The 16,788-nt window shown below is 43.3% G+C and overlaps 1 protein-coding gene across 2 annotated transcripts in view; it reads right to left on the bottom strand.

Moving 5' to 3' along the window:
* The window catches only part of JAKMIP1 (janus kinase and microtubule interacting protein 1), a 2,220,219-nt gene that overhangs the window by 70,699 nt on the left and 2,132,732 nt on the right, over positions 1–16,788 (bottom strand). The window lies entirely within an intron of this gene.

The following is a 16,788-nucleotide window of genomic DNA, read 5'->3' as shown; positions in this document are numbered from 1 at the left end:
ACCACGATGCTTTGCCAGGGATGGCATGCATCTGGCTGTCACCCCTGGGATTCCGGATTACTGGTTAAGGCTCTTGCCGCCCCTATAGTGGCTTTTTCAGGCAAGGTTCAAATGACAAATTCACCACCGTAACAGGAACACACAAGCAAAAACTGAAGGTAATGCTACTCAATGCTAGAAGTCTAAATCTCAAAATGCACTCCCTCAAGGCACTCCTTAAAATGGAGAACATTGCTATCTGTGCAATGACTGAGACCTGGTTCAAGGCTCCAGAGAGCACCCCTGCATTACCAGGCTATAAATCATACCACACTTTTCGGCCAGCTAACCTGGACCGGAATACCAAAGGCGGAGGTGTGTTCATATTCATTAAAGATATCCACACCTCCAGGTTAGTTGCTTAGCAGAATGCATCCGAAGTTATCCAAGTGCAACTAACTCTGGGCAAAACTGCAATCCAAATTGTAGCTTGCTACAGATCCCCCACCATGCCCTAGGATTCCCACTTCTCTTTCCTGGATATACTGGAAAATATTAGGATTCAACCAAACACCCTAATAATGGGCGATTTCAACTACCCCACCATTAATTGGGAAAACTACTCATGTACCAACTCCTTCACTCAACGCTTTCTGGAATTCATAAATTCCATTGCCCTGGATCAACTTATCCACACCCCCACCAGGGGCAAAAATATCCTAAACCTAATCATTACCAACATGAGTGACCGGTGTTCCACACCTGAAATCAACTCCTCGTTGGTCAGATCTGACCATAAACTAATCACTCTAGATATCCACATCCCACCACCACCCTCTATTAAGGAAACCATGGTAAAAAAATTTCTCCAAAGCCAAATTTATGCTTCTTAAGACAGAAGTGGCGAACTTCGTGACACCCATGCAGATGGACAATACAGTAACGACTGCTGAATCCTACACAAATGCACTCTATATGCACTTACACGAGTGCATGGATTGTGCAATCCCAAACAGAACCAAGACACTACCCTCCAAAAAAAGGAAGCCAATCTGGTGGTCCCCTGCCATAAACAAACTCTACAACAGAAGGAAGAAACTGTTGCAAAAGAGAGTAAAATCCCATGAGTGGAGGAGCTTCCTGCTCAGCATCAGTAAGAAGCTGAGATCCCTTATAAGATCCTCCAAAGCTAGCTATGAAAACAAAATCACCACTGATTCTAGGGACAACTACAAAGCATTCTATAGCTATGTGAAGAATCTCAATGGCAACACCCAGATCTGCTCTGAGTTACAGCACAATGGCACAAACATTACAGAACCAACTGATATTGCCAACATCCTGGCAGATAGGTTCAGTGCTAACTTTACCCACTCTCACCCCCTAAAGGGCCCATATCTATACAGGAAGAATGCAGAGTCCCTGTAATCACAACTACGCAGGTAAAAGCTGCACTTTCTGAAGCCAAAAACACAGCATCCACGGGATCGGATAACATCACAGGCTGCATTTTACACAAACTTCAGAACGAACTGGCTCCCCACCTAAGCACCATGTCCAATCATAGCCTCATGTCATGCTTTGTGCCCACTGAATGGCGCACAGCAACAGTTATCCCACTCCACAAAGGGAGAGCCACCACTGATCCCAGGAACTATCCCACTATTAGCCGGATGAGCCTGGTCTGTAAGGCCATGGAATGTATCATCATGGAACTCATAAACAAAGACATTGGTAACCTCCAAACTCTGGACCCCACCCAGTTCGGGTTTGTGAAAGGCAGATCATGCCTCCTGAACCTGACTGACTTCTTTGAGGCAGTCACCAAAGCCATAAACGAGGGTAAGGTGGTTCACACAGCCTGTCTTAACTTCATCAAGGCTTTCGACACCATCCCCCTTTCTGGAATTATAGATAAACTCACTAAACTATGTATAAATCCCTACATCACAAGATGGGTTGCCAACTGGCTCACTGACAGAACCCACACTGTAAAAGTTGCAGACTCCAAATCTAACTTCAAACCAGTGACAAGTGGAGTACCACAGGGTTCAGTCCTGGGACCTCTCCTGTTTGGTATCTACTTCTCTGAAGTACAGGCTAACACAGAAGGCCTCTGGCTAATAAAGTTTGCAGATGACTGCAAACTAGGAGCCATAGTCTAGTCCCCAAATAATGTGGACATCCTACAGAAGGGCCTCACGGAGACAGATGCCTGGTGTCAGGGCCATGCCCTCAAGCTCAATGCCAAAAAGTGAACTGTCATCCCCTTTGGTAAAAACTCTGTACCCATGAACTACCACATAGGCAGCAGTCTCCTTAACGCCAAATGTGTGATAAGAGACCTTAGGCCCCAGGTGGACAGTAGTCTCTCCTTTGATAATCACATTGCCACAGTAGTCAGGAAATCCTTCTATGTGGCACACCTCATCACAAAAGGGTTCTCACCCAGGAAAAAAAAAGAGGTCATTGTTCCCCTCTACTCGACACTCATTAGACCCATTATAGAGTACAATGCACCTTTTGGAATGTACCTCACAAGACATCTGGAGCAGCTGGAAAGGCCAAGGAAGTACCTTACAAAGAGAATTACTGGCCTCAAACAGATGCCCTACACTGACCATCTCAAAAAACTCCAGCTTTACTCCGTAGCATATTGCCTACTCTGAGGTGATCTCTGCCTAACATATAAAGCTATGTCAAACCCAGAGCTGTTGGACATGCTACACCTAAAGAAATCCCAATCCCTCTGAGCTACACACTCTAGGGACCTAAACCTTGTCACCACAATAAACAGGACATGCTGGAGGGATAGATTCCTGTCCCAGAGACTTCCCATACTCTGGAACAAGCTACCCATCTATGTCAAGCAAAGTTCCTCATTAGCACTCTTCAAGAAACATCTTGATGAGTGGATGGAAATAGGAAATAAACCCAGGGATCACTTCTGTGGTGCTGCTCAACAGGGGCACAGGAAAATAACATTCTTGGGTGGCGTAAGCCAGGGAACCTTGTTGGTTAGGCTTACTTAGGCCCTTGGGCCGATAGCCTAGTTCCTACCTATGAACCTATGAAAAGTTCTATAAATGTAAAATTACTCTTGCCTACATAATCAAGACATCTGATGAAAAAACAAAGTTTGTGTAATTATTAAACTCACCTATCTTATGTCACTATATATACTTATATGTTATAATTATAGTTTCCAAAACTTGAAGATGTTTAGCTTCATAGGTCTGCCCTAAGAAGGCAAAATGCTGAAGCACAGTATGTTTACAAAAATGGAAATAAGTAACTAAGTATGGAAACACTGTATTTCAAGAATGGACTTTGTGATAATAAAGGGTCCAAACCTCTGATTTCTTAAATGACAGATATCACTCAGAAATGTTATATGTGATACTTCAACATTCCTTGTCAAAGGTACCCCCCAAAATATTTGGAGTTAATAGCTTTCCACAATGGTCTTGTATTATAATTCTGTGAATACAATGGGCAGGATGCACTTATTACAGAAAAAAAAATTGTATATGGTGACACATAAGAAAATGCAAACATAGTGGAAGCTGAAGTGTAAGCAAGCAATAATGCCCGACAGGGTGTGTATTAATGTGTAATTAATGCCCTTCCAGGGGTGTAGAAGCCCTCCGCCGCACAGGGCCTCTACACCTGGAAGGGCATTAATTACACATTAACACACACCCTGTTGGGCATTATTGCGCTTAGAGAATGGGCTCTCTGTAAAATTGTTGTGCTTTACTTATTTATAAATTTTAAGTTCTATTTTATTTTTTAATATATTTTTTATGTAAAATATTTCTTCAGCCTAATGTTTCATACTTGCTATAGTATATGTTAATGGTGTTGGAGAAAGCATTTTACATCTAAAATATATTAAAAAAACAGTACTTAAAAATACAGGTGGAATTGTTGCTGATATAACTTCAGTTGCTGTTGAGGATATCTGAGTATGGTGCCTTTTGCACATATCTAGTGAAATGATTAGAACTTAGGCAATCTGTGCATTAGAAATAAGAGGGGGGAGAGCTGGAAATTGGTTGTTTGTTTGCTTGTTATTTCCCTGGAATGCTAATTCCACCTAATACGCGGCTTCTCAGCGCTTCTGTGGATCACTAGTGATATCTGCATTGCTTACTGTACTTATTTCCTTGTTTCACTTGAAAGAAAGTTACTGTTTGTCGTTTTTGCATTTAAGTTACCTGTAACACATTGCACTTAAGTTACCTGGCACTTGCTCACTAAAGCAATTATATAAGTCAGCACTAAAAATTAAAAGCACTACACCCTCACTCCCCACTGGCCCTGGTTTTCAATTATTAAGGAATTCCCAATATTATTCTAGCATGTCCAAAGGTCAGTTGTCAATCTCCTCTCCAGTCCAGCTGGTGAATCTGGGAATCTTGAGGCAATGTTACAACTGCCTCATGTACACAGACAACCCTCTCCTCCTCCCAACAAATTCCAACACATGTGAGAGATGCAACCATATAGCCAAACTGGAGGCTAAGCTCTCTCAACTCAGTACTGGCATAACCAGTCAGGAGGAGAAGGAAACCACACTCACTACAATTCCAGTCTCACATAGACCTACCATGACAGCAAACAAAACACATAATCACACAAAAACATACTCGGAGGCTCTAAATAAAGATCTGCCGAAGCAGCAGAGACCTCCAAAGCAGACACCCAAGCAGCCGCTACCCCAAAACAAAACACGTGCAACACATATCTCACAAAGCCAGTGTGCCAAACAGTCACAGCCCTTAAGACTAAACAACACACCTGATACACTTGTAATAGGTGACTCTATCGTCAGGCACACTGACGTCCCGCTCACCAGGCTGAACAAGGGAGGGTCATGGTGAGCAGCCTGTTGGGTGCTAGGATCTGCCACATAACACAAGCACTCAGGTCACTCCAAGGCAAGTACAAATATGACTCAGTCATTGTCCATGCTGGTGTGAATGACCTGAGACGTACCTCCCTGGACTACATGAAAAGAGACATAAAGGAGCTCTCTGAGCATGTAGCCCAGGCCGGTATGACCCTGACCTTGAGTAGCATCTTACCCTCACCAAGAATGATGCCACAATATGAAGACAAGATGATCAATTTCAACAACTGGCTTAAGTACTGGTGTCATTCAAAGGGGATCCAATGCCTGTCAGCTTGGGATGATATGCTCGACAAGCCACGATGCTTCGCTAGGGATGGCTTGCACCTGTCACCCTGGGCTTTCGGATATTGGCAAAGGCTCTTGCTACCCCCATAGTGCCTTTTTAGGCAAGGCTCAAAAGACAAACCCACCTCCATAGGTATCACAAGGGATAAGAAACTAAGAGTAATGCTACTCAACGCCAGAAGTCTAAACCTCAAGATGCACGCACTCGAAACTCTCCTTAGCATGGAGAACATCGATATCTGTGCAGTAACAGAAACCTGGTTCAGGGCTCCCGAGAGCACCCCAGCACTACCAGGTTATGCCTCATACCATGCTTTTCGGCCCCAAAACTTGGACCGAACCACAAAAGGAGGGGGAGTATCGATATTCATCAAAGATACCCACACCTCCAGGTTGGTGGCAAAGCAAAAAGCATCAGAGACTATCCATGTGCAACTAACAGTGGGTAAAACTGCCTTCCAGTTTATAGCCTGCTACAGACCACCCTCCCAAACCCAGGAACCCCACTCGGCCTTCCTGAGAACACTGGAAAATATGAAGGTCTCTCCAAACACCATTATATTGGGCGACTTCAACTACCCAAACATAGACTGGGAGCATTACTCTAGTTCCAACACCCTAGCCCAAAGGTTCCTAGAATTTATAAACTCAAATGCTATGGAACAACTTGTTACCACTCCCACAAGAGGGGAAAACATACTGGACCTGATCATCACCAACATGGGGACTCTATGCTCCAGACCAGAAGTGTATCCCTCACTGGTAAGATCAGACCATAAACTAATCTCAGTGGATATTCACATCCCGATCCCACACCCTGCCCAGAAAACCACAGTGAAAAACTTCTCTAAAGCAAATTTTACACTCCTCAAAACTGAGGTGGAATCCTTCAAAGCCCCCGGGCCTGTGGAAAATACGGCCCAGACCACAGAATCCTTTATAAACGCATTCTATGAACACCTTCAGGAATGCATGGATCATACGATCCCAAATAAAACCAAGACCCAATCCTCCAAACGCAGACGTCCTGTCTGGTGGACCCCAGCCATAAACAAACTATACAACAGAAGGAGGAAGCTACTAAATGATAAAGCAAAATCCCAAAAAGGGAAGGCATCACTGATCAGTATTAGCAAAAAACTACGGGCACACATAAAATTGTCTAAGGCCAGCTTCGAGAGAAAAATTGCACAGGACACTAAGGATAATCACAAGGCTTTCTTTAGTTATGTTAGGAACCTGGGTGGTAATTCCCAGATATGCTCAGAATTAGTCCAAAATGACAAAAATACACGAACCCACAGACATTGCCAACATCCTAGCTGACAGGTTCAGCAAACTTCTCCCCTCCCACCAAAAGGGCAAATATCTATCAAGCAGAGTGCTGCCCCTGACATCTCAGATGCTCAGGTAAGAGCCGCCTCTCCAAAGCAAAAACACAGCATCAATGGGACCAGATGGTGTCCCGGGCTGCGTCCTACATGAACTCAAAGAAGAGCTAAACCCAAACATAAAACTACTGTTCAATCTCAGCCTTACTACAGGATATGTGCCCAAAGAGTGGCGTACAGCAACAGTGGTCCCTCTCCATAAAGGTGGTGCCTCAACGGATCCTGGAAACTATCGCCCCATAAGCCTGACTAGCTTGGTCTGCAAAGCTATGGAAAGGATCATCATGGACCTCATAAATAAAGATATTGGGGACCTACAAAGACTGGATCCTACCCAGTTCGGCTTTGTTAAGGGCAGATCCTGCCTCTTAAACCTGGTTGATTTCTTTGAAACAGTCACCAAGGCCATTGACGAGGGGAAGGTGGTCCACACAGCCTACCTGGACCTCGCAAAAGCCTTTGATACAATACCCCACTCGGACATTATAGATAAGCTCACCAGCTTAAATATAAACCCCTATGTCACTAGATGGATTGCAAACTGGCTCAAGGACAGAACCCACATGGTTAGAATTGCTGGAGCCATGTCAGACTCCAAACCAGTTACAAGTGGTGTCCCACAAGGCTCAGTCCTGGGACCTCTCTTGTTCGGTATATATTTCTCGAGGTACAGGCCAACACGGAAGGACTGTGGCTGACCAAGTTTGCAGATGACTGCAAACTGGGCCATAATCGACTCTCCAGCCGACACAAGCATCCTCCAAAAGGGCCTCATAGAAACAGACAACTGGTGCCAGAGCCATGGCCTCAAGCTAAATGCCAAAAGTGTATAGTCATCCCCTTTGGCAAAAACAAAGTGCCCACAAATTACCACATAGGTGGAAATCCATTAAGTACAGAAGAAGTAATTAGGGACCTGGGGACCCAAGTTGATAGCAATCTCTCATTTGACAACCACGTGGCCAAAGTGGTTAGAAAAACATTTTATATAGCCCACCTAATCATGAAGGGATTCACATCTAGATCAGGGGAGGTCATCGTGCCTCTTTACTCATCCCTCATCAGGCCCATAATTGAGTACAATGCCCCTTTTGGGATGTACCTTACCAGACACCTGCAGCAACTGGAAAGACCCCAAAAGTACCTCACCAAGAGGATCAAAGGGCTCAAACAGATGCCATATGCTGCCCGTTTAAAGAAACTCCAGCTCTACACAGTGGCATACCGCCTGTTCAGAGGCGATCTGTGCCTGACGTATAAAGCCATGTCCAACCCGGAATTAATGGACATGCTGCACCTCAGAAAATCCAAATCCCATCGAGCTACGTGCTCGAGACTTGAACCTCAGCACTGAAATAAATAGGACATGCTGGAGGGACAGATTCATAACCCAGAGGCTCCCTTCACTCTGGAATAAAATCCCAGTCCAGGTTAGGCAGAGTCCCTCATTGACTCTCTTCAAGAGGAATCTTGATGAGTGGATGGGAGATCGTAGGTTTACCCCGGGTATCACTTCTGTGTCACTGTTAGATAGAGGCACAGTATACTAACCTCGAAAAAGGGCATAGCAAAATAAATTTAAAATGGGTGGCGAAAGCCAAACACATTCTGGCTAGGCTTATAAATGCCCTAGGGCAGATAGCCTAGTATGAACCTATGAACCTATGAACCTATGTGTACACCATGATTTCTTAAAATATTCCAACCTACCATCTGTCACCATTAAAGGGGTTAGGAATCACATCCTTTGCCTATGGTTAAGGAAGTGGTGCATATCCTTAATATTACAGCAGCAGAGATATGTGAATAGGCAGTCATGAATATGGGTCCTCCAGTTTTTCTCTATGGCAGAGGGAGTTGTGCAAGGCATAAAGGACGCATGAATCATACTTGTGTATTTATATATTACATATTTTAAAGCAGTTTGACAGATTTTTATTTATAAACTAGGTAAAAATTTTTAGAAAACATTTTTTCCTTATCTGTGCCATTATCATTATATTTAAATAGTGTAGACTCCTAGTGTATCTAGTCACTTATACTGCTTCATACATACGGATTGAAACTTACCCAATTATCAGTATGACGGGATACAAACATAGAAATTAGAATGCACCAGCTAACTCATAGATCTTACCATCTTGTCATAGCTATAGAGGTAGTTGATATATTCTAATCAAGCATACCCAGCTGTCCAGGTACACTTCACACAGTACCATAAAATAAAACAAAACAGCATCAGAGTCCCAGCACAGTCATTTAAAAAAGACTATTTGGTTTCTTTGTACTGCTTAACTTAAGTGTGCATCTACAATCAAATGACATCACAAAAACATTACAAAAATTACAACTGCTTTTGTAGATTCATGCATATCTCAAGGTGATTTTTGTTTTAGGACCATATATGCTTAACCTGCGGTGGTGGTGCTGTGGTAACGTTGTCACCTCACAGTAAGACGCTGTCCGGTTCGATTCTCAGCTAGAGCATCTTCTACGTGGAGACATGCGTGAATGGGCGTACTTTCTTGAAGGTTGTGCGTCAGGCCTGGCAAGCCAGTACGTAAAAATCAACTGCCAATCATTAGCGGACCGGAGTTCCGCTGCGGCGAACCCTAACCAGGAAAAGCCGAAAGACACAAACAAATGCTTTGCCAGTACCCCCTTTCTCAAGCAGGGATGGGCCAGTTATTCCTAATGTAAATTTGTGGGGGCCCATTCAATGATCTAAGATCTGTTTGAAGAATGCTAATGAACTGCATTGTTTAACCTGCAGGGGGAAGTCTGTTCTAGAGATGGAGAGGTGCTGGGAATAAACCTGTCTCTCCATCATGTTTCGTTTATCTGTTGCTGAAGATTTAGGTGCCTGCTTCTAGCATTAGTGGAAGTATTAGACTAGTAGAGATAAAGGAGATCAAGAACAATTGGGTCTCCAGTAAACTGAGTATAAATCTCTTCTAAAATGTCTGTAAGAAAATGAATAAAGGGACAGTATTTCCCACCTCCTGGTAAATCAGGGTCATCAGACCTGTGATCTTCTTGGTTAGAAACTTCTATTGCTTTTCTAATTGTTTGATATATCTGGTGAGGTTCACCCAGAAGGGGATTTTGTAGTCAATAACTAGTCTGATCAATGTTGAATATAAGGGAATGATGACAACATTAGATGTAGAAGATACTCCCTCTGTGATTAATTCTACAAACCATTCATCATCATCATCCCCTTTTTCCCATTTACATGGGGTCGGGGTATCGTATTAACTGTCGCCAACTCTCTCGATTCAGTGCCACTCTCCTGCCTTCTTCAACACTCATGCCTGACTGTCGCAGATCTTCTTTCACACAATCCATCCACCTCTTTGCTGGATGCCCTTGCTTCCTCTTACCTTCTTCCTGTCTGTCCCAATTCTCCCTCACCAGATTGTCTTCTGCTTTTCTACACATGTGCCCATACTATTGTAATCTGTTTTCTTTGATCTTTTCTGCAATTGGAGCTACTTTGGCTTCTGCTCTTATGTCCTCATTTCTTCGCCTGTCCCGCAGTGTGCATCCTACCACCTTTCTCAGGCACTTCATTTCCATCACCTCTAGCTTCTTCAACTGTTCTGCCTTTACTGCCCAGGTTTCTGTACCATACAGTAGTACTGGTCGCACCACTGTCTTGTACACCTTACTTTTCAGCTTCTTTGGCATTCTTCTGTCATATACTACACCTGATACTCTATGCCAGTTGGCTGCAGTCCCTATGATTCTAGCTTTGACCTCTTCATTCAGACTACCCTTCTCCTCAACCACCCCTCCCAGATACTTGAAGCTGTTTACCTGTTCCACTATCTTCCCATCTATCTCTATTCTCAGCTTCTTCTGATTTCCCCAATCTGCTGCCATTACCACTGTCTTATCTGTGCTTAGTTTCATCCCATGTGCCTTCAGATTTGCATTCCATTCTGCTATCCTTTGCTGAAGTTCTAGATCAGAGTCTCCCTGCACTGCCACATCGTCTGCATACTGTAACTTTGTTGCTCTGACCCCTCCAACCTGTTTGCTGATGTAGTCCATTACCAGTATGAACAGCAGTGGGCTCAGAGCTGAACCCTGGTGTACACCCACTCCCACTGGGAACCCCTCAGTGAGGCCAAAAACTGTTCATACTTGAGTCACTGGGTCCTTGTACATAGCCTGTACTAATTCTACCACTGTTTCTGGGACTTCAAACCACCGCAGTACTGCCCAGATCAGCTTTCTTGGGACTTTGTCATATGCTTTCTCCAAGTCTAGGAAAGCCCAGTTTGACTCTCTCCTCTTCTCTAGTTTCTTGTCAAGTATCTGTCTCAATGCAAACACCGGGTCAATTGTGCTGCATCCTGATCTGAATCCGAACTGTTCATCTCCCATCTTACATTCTACTATTCTGCGTATCCGTTTATCAATCACCCTCTCCAGAACTTTCATGCAATGTGGTAGGAGTTTGATGCCTCTGTACTGTCCACAGTTGTGGATGTCCCCTTTGTTCTTGTACACTGGCACGAGTATGCTTATTCTCCAGTCATCTGGAATACGCCTTTCTCTCCACACTGCAATTAGTACCCTCAGGAGCCATTTCTCCCCTAGCTCACCCAGCATCTTTATCATATCTGCTGTGACCTCATCTGCGCCTGCTGCTTTCCCTGACTTCATTTTCCTTAGTGCTGCTCTTACTTCTTCTAAGCTAGGCTCCTCTTCTACTCTCATTGTAGGCTGTTTCTGGGGCAGTACCACTTCTGTGGGGTTTTCTTCATTCAGAAGCTGCTGGAAATACTCCTTCCATCTGCCTTTGATGTCCTGTGGGCTGGTAAGCAGGTTGTTGCTGGAATCCCTTATGAAGGGTGTCTGACTATCTTCTTTATCTTTCTGTCTTTGCCTTGCAACCTGGTATAGTTTCTTTGTGCCCCTTACTGAGTCACTTTCCAGAAGTTGATAGAGTGCCTCTGATGCCCTATTCTTTGCTATTGCAACTTCTTTCTTAGTTTCTTTGTTAGCCAACTAATAGTCTTTCCTAGCTTGGTCAGTCTTTTCAATCTCCCACTTCTTCCTTCACTCCTTCTTTCTTTTGATTACTTCCTGCACTTCTGCATTCCACCACCAGCTTTCCTTATGTACCTTATTTCCATACCTGTCTCGGCCACATATCTTTTCTGTAGTCCTAACACACGCTGTTTTTAGGCGCTGCCACTCTTCTTCAACTCCACCTATTTCCTCCTCTTCTTGGGGTGCTAGAGCCCTGAGTAATTCCTTGAACTGCTGTACTTTCTCTCCAGTCAACTTCCAGGTCTTCAACCTGGTCTCTGTTGACCTTAGAGCATTCTCTGACCACTGCTTGCAGCTGATTGAGTCAACTACTGGTTTATGCTGTGAACCGACTGTTTCACTGGGGATGACTTTGCAATCATGGATTCTACCCCAGTGCCTTTTCCTTACTAGGAGGAAGTCTACCTGCGTTGCATGTTGGCTACTCTTGTATGTGATCATGTGACTGTCTCTCTTTTTGAACCATGTGTTGGCTACTATCAAGCCATTTGCCAGACAGGAGTCTAGAATGGCTTCTCCTTCTTTATTCCTATTGCTCCACCCATGTGGACACAGGCAGTTCTCATATCCTGTTCTGTCTGTCCCGATATGTGCATTTAAGTCACCCATTATCAACACCAATTCATGTTGTCCTGCTTTATCTAGTAGGTCCTGCAACTGCTGTCTGAATGCACTCTTTTCCTCACTATCACAACCCTGCTGTGGGGCATAGGCTGAGATTATGAATACTGTCCTATCATTACACTGGAGTCTGATTGCCATGAGTCTGTCATTAATTCTGATGATATCCCTCACTGACTTCTGAAGCCTCTGTCTCACCACAATTCCTACACCATTTCTAGCCTGTCCACCACCTGAGTAGTAGAGTCTGGATCCCAAGCCAAGTGGCTTTGTTGCACTGCCCTTCCATCTCATCTCTTGGATACATAGGATGTCCAGCCTCCTCCGTATCATCATGTCATCCACTTCTAAGCTGCGTCCTGTCAGTGAACCTACATTAAGCGTAGCATTTCTTAGTTCATGTTTGGCAGGTTGGTTGGCTTTATGTCCAGCTTTCGCTCAACAGAGCTATCCCAGGTAACCCAGGGCTGCTGGGCTTTTATGGTGGGCACACACTGGCCAATAGGGGCACATATACCCCACCCATCATTAGCATGGGACCCTGGCATGGGTCAGAGAGTAGGCCGGGTCCTCAACCCACTTATCACCGGTAACTACCCATGCCCATTTTTGGCGACAGTCAACATGACCGAATCACCTAGAGCCATATTTTACACCGTTGAGTGGCTAGCCCTGCCACGGTGCGCAGTTTGTGATCCGTGTTCTCCTATCTTGAGGATACTGCGCACCACAATAGACGCCCAAAGCGGTTTTTCTTTTTACAACTCTTCCCCCCATTGGGCACCATGTAGAGTCTGTGCTCTGAGTTACTGCACAATGGTACCTCCTATACTGAGCCAAAAGATATTGCCAACATACTGGCCGACAGATTCTGTGCCAACTTTACCCCTCTCCCCCCTTAAAGGACCAATCACAATACCGGAGGAATGCCAGGCACCCAGCATTACTCCAGCACAGGTTAAAGCTGCATTGTCCAAGGCCAAGAATGCAGCTTCCATGGGACCCAACAATATCCCTGGATGTGTTCTACAAGAACTACAAAGTGAACTGGCACAACATCTGTGTGCCCTGTTCAATCACAGCTGCACCTCAGTATTTGTCCCTACCGAATGACGCACTGCTACAGTCATCCCTATCCATAAAGGGGGAGCGATACGAACCCTGGGAATTATCACCCCATTAGCCTGATGAGTCTGATATGTAAGGCTATGGAGCACATTATCATGGACCTAATTAACAAGGATATAGGGAATCTCCAAACTCTAGATAACACGCAATTTGGTTTTGTAAAGTTAGATCATGCCTGCTCAACCTGGTTGACTACTTTGAGTCAGTCACCAGAGCTGTGGATGAGGGCAAAGCAATTCATATAGCCTACCTCCATCTGGCCAAGGCCTTTGATATCATTCCCCACTCAGGAATTACTGATAAACTCACCAAACTAGGCATCAACCCCTATATCACTAGGTGAGTTGCAAATTGGCTGACAGATAGATCCCACAGTGTGAAAGTAGTGGACTCCAAATCAGACTGCTGACCAGTCACGTATGGAGTCCCACAGGGATCAGTCCTGGGTCTTCTCCTGTTTGGCATCTACTTCTCAGAAGTCCAGGCTAACACGGAGGGACTCAGGCTGACCAGGTTCGCAGACGACTGCAAGCTGTGAACCATTATTAATTCCCCAGGTGATGTAGACATCCTACAGAAAAGCTTCACTGAGACCAATGACTGGTGTCAAAACCATGGCTTTAAGCTTAATGCCAAAAAATGCATCATCATCCCCTTTGGGAAAAACTCAGTTCCCACACTGATGGGAGCCCACTGAACACTGAAAGCGTTATAAGAGATCTGGGGACACAGGTTGACAGCAACTTCTCCTTTGACCACCACATTGCCACTGTGGTCAGAAAGTCCTTCTATGTGGCACATCTCATTACCAAGGGGTTTGCATCCAGGAAGAAAGAGGTCATCATCTCTCTCTACTCTTCCCTCATTAGGTCAATCATCGAGTATAATGCCCCATTTGGCATGTACCTCACTAGACACATGCAACAGGTGGAAAGACCACAAAAGTAACTCACAAAGAAGATCCTAGGCCTTAAACACATGTCCTACATGGACAGACTCAAAAACTCCAGCTATTCTCTGTCGCATATCGTCTACTAAGAGGCGATCTCTACTTGACTTTCAAAGCCATGTCTGACCCAGCTCTGTTAGAAGTGCTGCATCTAAAGAAATGCCAATCCCTCTGCACCACACGCTCCAGAGACCTCAACCTCATTACTACAATCAACAGAATATGCTGGAGGGACAGATTCATAACCCAGAGACTGCCCATGCTATGGAATAGACTTCCCATACATGTCAAGCAGAGCACCTCACTGGCCCTCCTCAAGAGAAATCTTGATAAGTGGATGGGAAATAGAAAGTTCACTCCGGGGATCACTCCAGTGGCTCTACTTGAAAGAGCCACCGGGAACTAACATCTGGCGGCACAATGCCAGGGCACTTCTATGGGCTAGGCTTGTAAAGGCTCCAGAGCCATTAGCCTAGTGCACATCTATGAACCTATACTTAGCCCAGTTGTTCTTGGGTGCAGTACAGAGACAATCCAGTACAAATTAGTCATGGTTTTCAGTTTCGAAATAAACATAGTAGTATTCTGTACTTTTAACTATATTCTTAGATTATACCACAATGGGAACAATATATCAGCAGAAGTATTACTGATGTTTCATACAGAATAGTCATTTTTAAAATGACACTGTACAGTATATATATATATATATATATATATATATATATATATATATATATATATTTATTTATTTTATTTTTATTTTTTTTTTTACTTTTTCCTACAAACATCAGAGATGTTGTGCTGCTTATGGTCAACAAATTATTTGGAATAACTGCAAGGTATAGTCAACAAACACTGATGTTCTCAATGCTCCTAAGAAACTATAAATGACCTTGAGAACCCATAAGCAGTTAGGTAAAATTCAGAGACACATACACCTCTATCAGAATAAATCCCTCATTTAAATGTTATTTTCAATTATTTTCTTATCACTATATTTCTTTGCTGATATTAGTCTGAAGGACTGACAGTGAATAAATATTTTTGTATTTCCTGATGACAGCTAATGCCTATTCTACCATTTTCAAGCATTATCATGTGAAAAGTACTAAATGTGTCCTAAATATAAAGAATGTATTTCAGTAAACAGCATAAATGGTGTGCAAAAGCTACCATAATATTTAGCAAATTATACCAAAATGCTTCAAATGCTTCTCTTATTTTTAATATTATGATGAGCAATATTCGTCTCACCCTCTTTTAAAGGCCTATGTTTCATGTGCTTTCACTTTAAATATAATCAGCTCTGGGATGACTGATCATAGCAAAAGGGGGGTGTGGAATGTTTGCTATTGCATTTCTTATTACAATGATCTCCCAGAGTTTAGCAAGACTCAACCCATCAGCTAGAAATTATAATTTACAAAACACATCCTTTTTTTTCCCGAATGTAAGTTATTTGCTTGCATTTTAAGTATAATGAAATGTACTTTGATGCTGCAAACTTAATCTTTTTGGGTTCAGGGTTTTTTTTTATTTTTTTTTTCCCCAGTTTGTGCTACATACTTCCAGAACTTTCAGAACATGCCCAAGCTCCACAGCTAATGAACAGACCTTGCCTAAGGTACATCTGTGTCCATAACCAGCATCAGTGGATCATGATCAAAACAATGGGAATATGTATTTCTGTGTGGTAATACAGTGAGATAAAGTGTCTTTTAAAAGCACAGCATAGTCCAAACAGCACTTTCATTTTAACTGAAACCTCTACAGAATTTGAAAAGTTATAAAAAGCTATTAGATCTGAAAATGGGGGTGATATTAATGTACCTTAGGAAACCCGGTTATTTTCAGTTCAAAATCTCAAGTCAGTCAAATTACAGTTAAAAACTAAAGATTAGGACAAAGTAAAAGCCCATATGATACATTTTAAAAATGTGTCATCTTAAAACTGCAGTTGGTAACACAGTGGTAGAATGATTAGTGTTGTTCTCTCTTAACATCTTCTTATAATCTGTGAGGAGTTTTTATCTTCTCCTTGTTGGCATATGTATTTTGTTTGTATCAGGCTGGCATCCCGACCTGTGTGCATGTGTGTGTGTGTGTGTGTGTGTGTGTGTGTGTGTGTGTGTGTGTGCGTGTGATGTGTGTGTGTGTGTGTGTGTGTGTGTGTGTGTGTGTGTGTGTGTGTGTGTGTGTGTGTGTGTGTAATGATTTGCAATGTGAATCTTTCTTTGATCTTACGACAGGTTCTGACTCACCAGTATCTTAAATTAAATTAAGTAATTACCGATGATGGGCAGTGCAGGCATTAAAGTTCAACAGTGATTTTTACATCTGACTAGGTGTATACCGATAATAATAGAGGATCTAAAAAGCGCCATACTTGTCATGGCTTTATGCATATCTAAATGATTGTGTCCAGTACAAATGTATGTATATAAGATCTC

The sequence above is a fragment of the Protopterus annectens genome, chromosome 14.part0, assembly GCF_019279795.1.
Source record: "Protopterus annectens isolate FY-2018-M chromosome 14.part0, PAN1.0, whole genome shotgun sequence".
In the NCBI taxonomy this organism is placed as follows: Eukaryota; Metazoa; Chordata; order Ceratodontiformes; family Protopteridae; genus Protopterus; species Protopterus annectens.
Note: the sequence above shows the minus strand (reverse complement) of the source record. Positions and strands in the feature narration are given on the sequence as shown.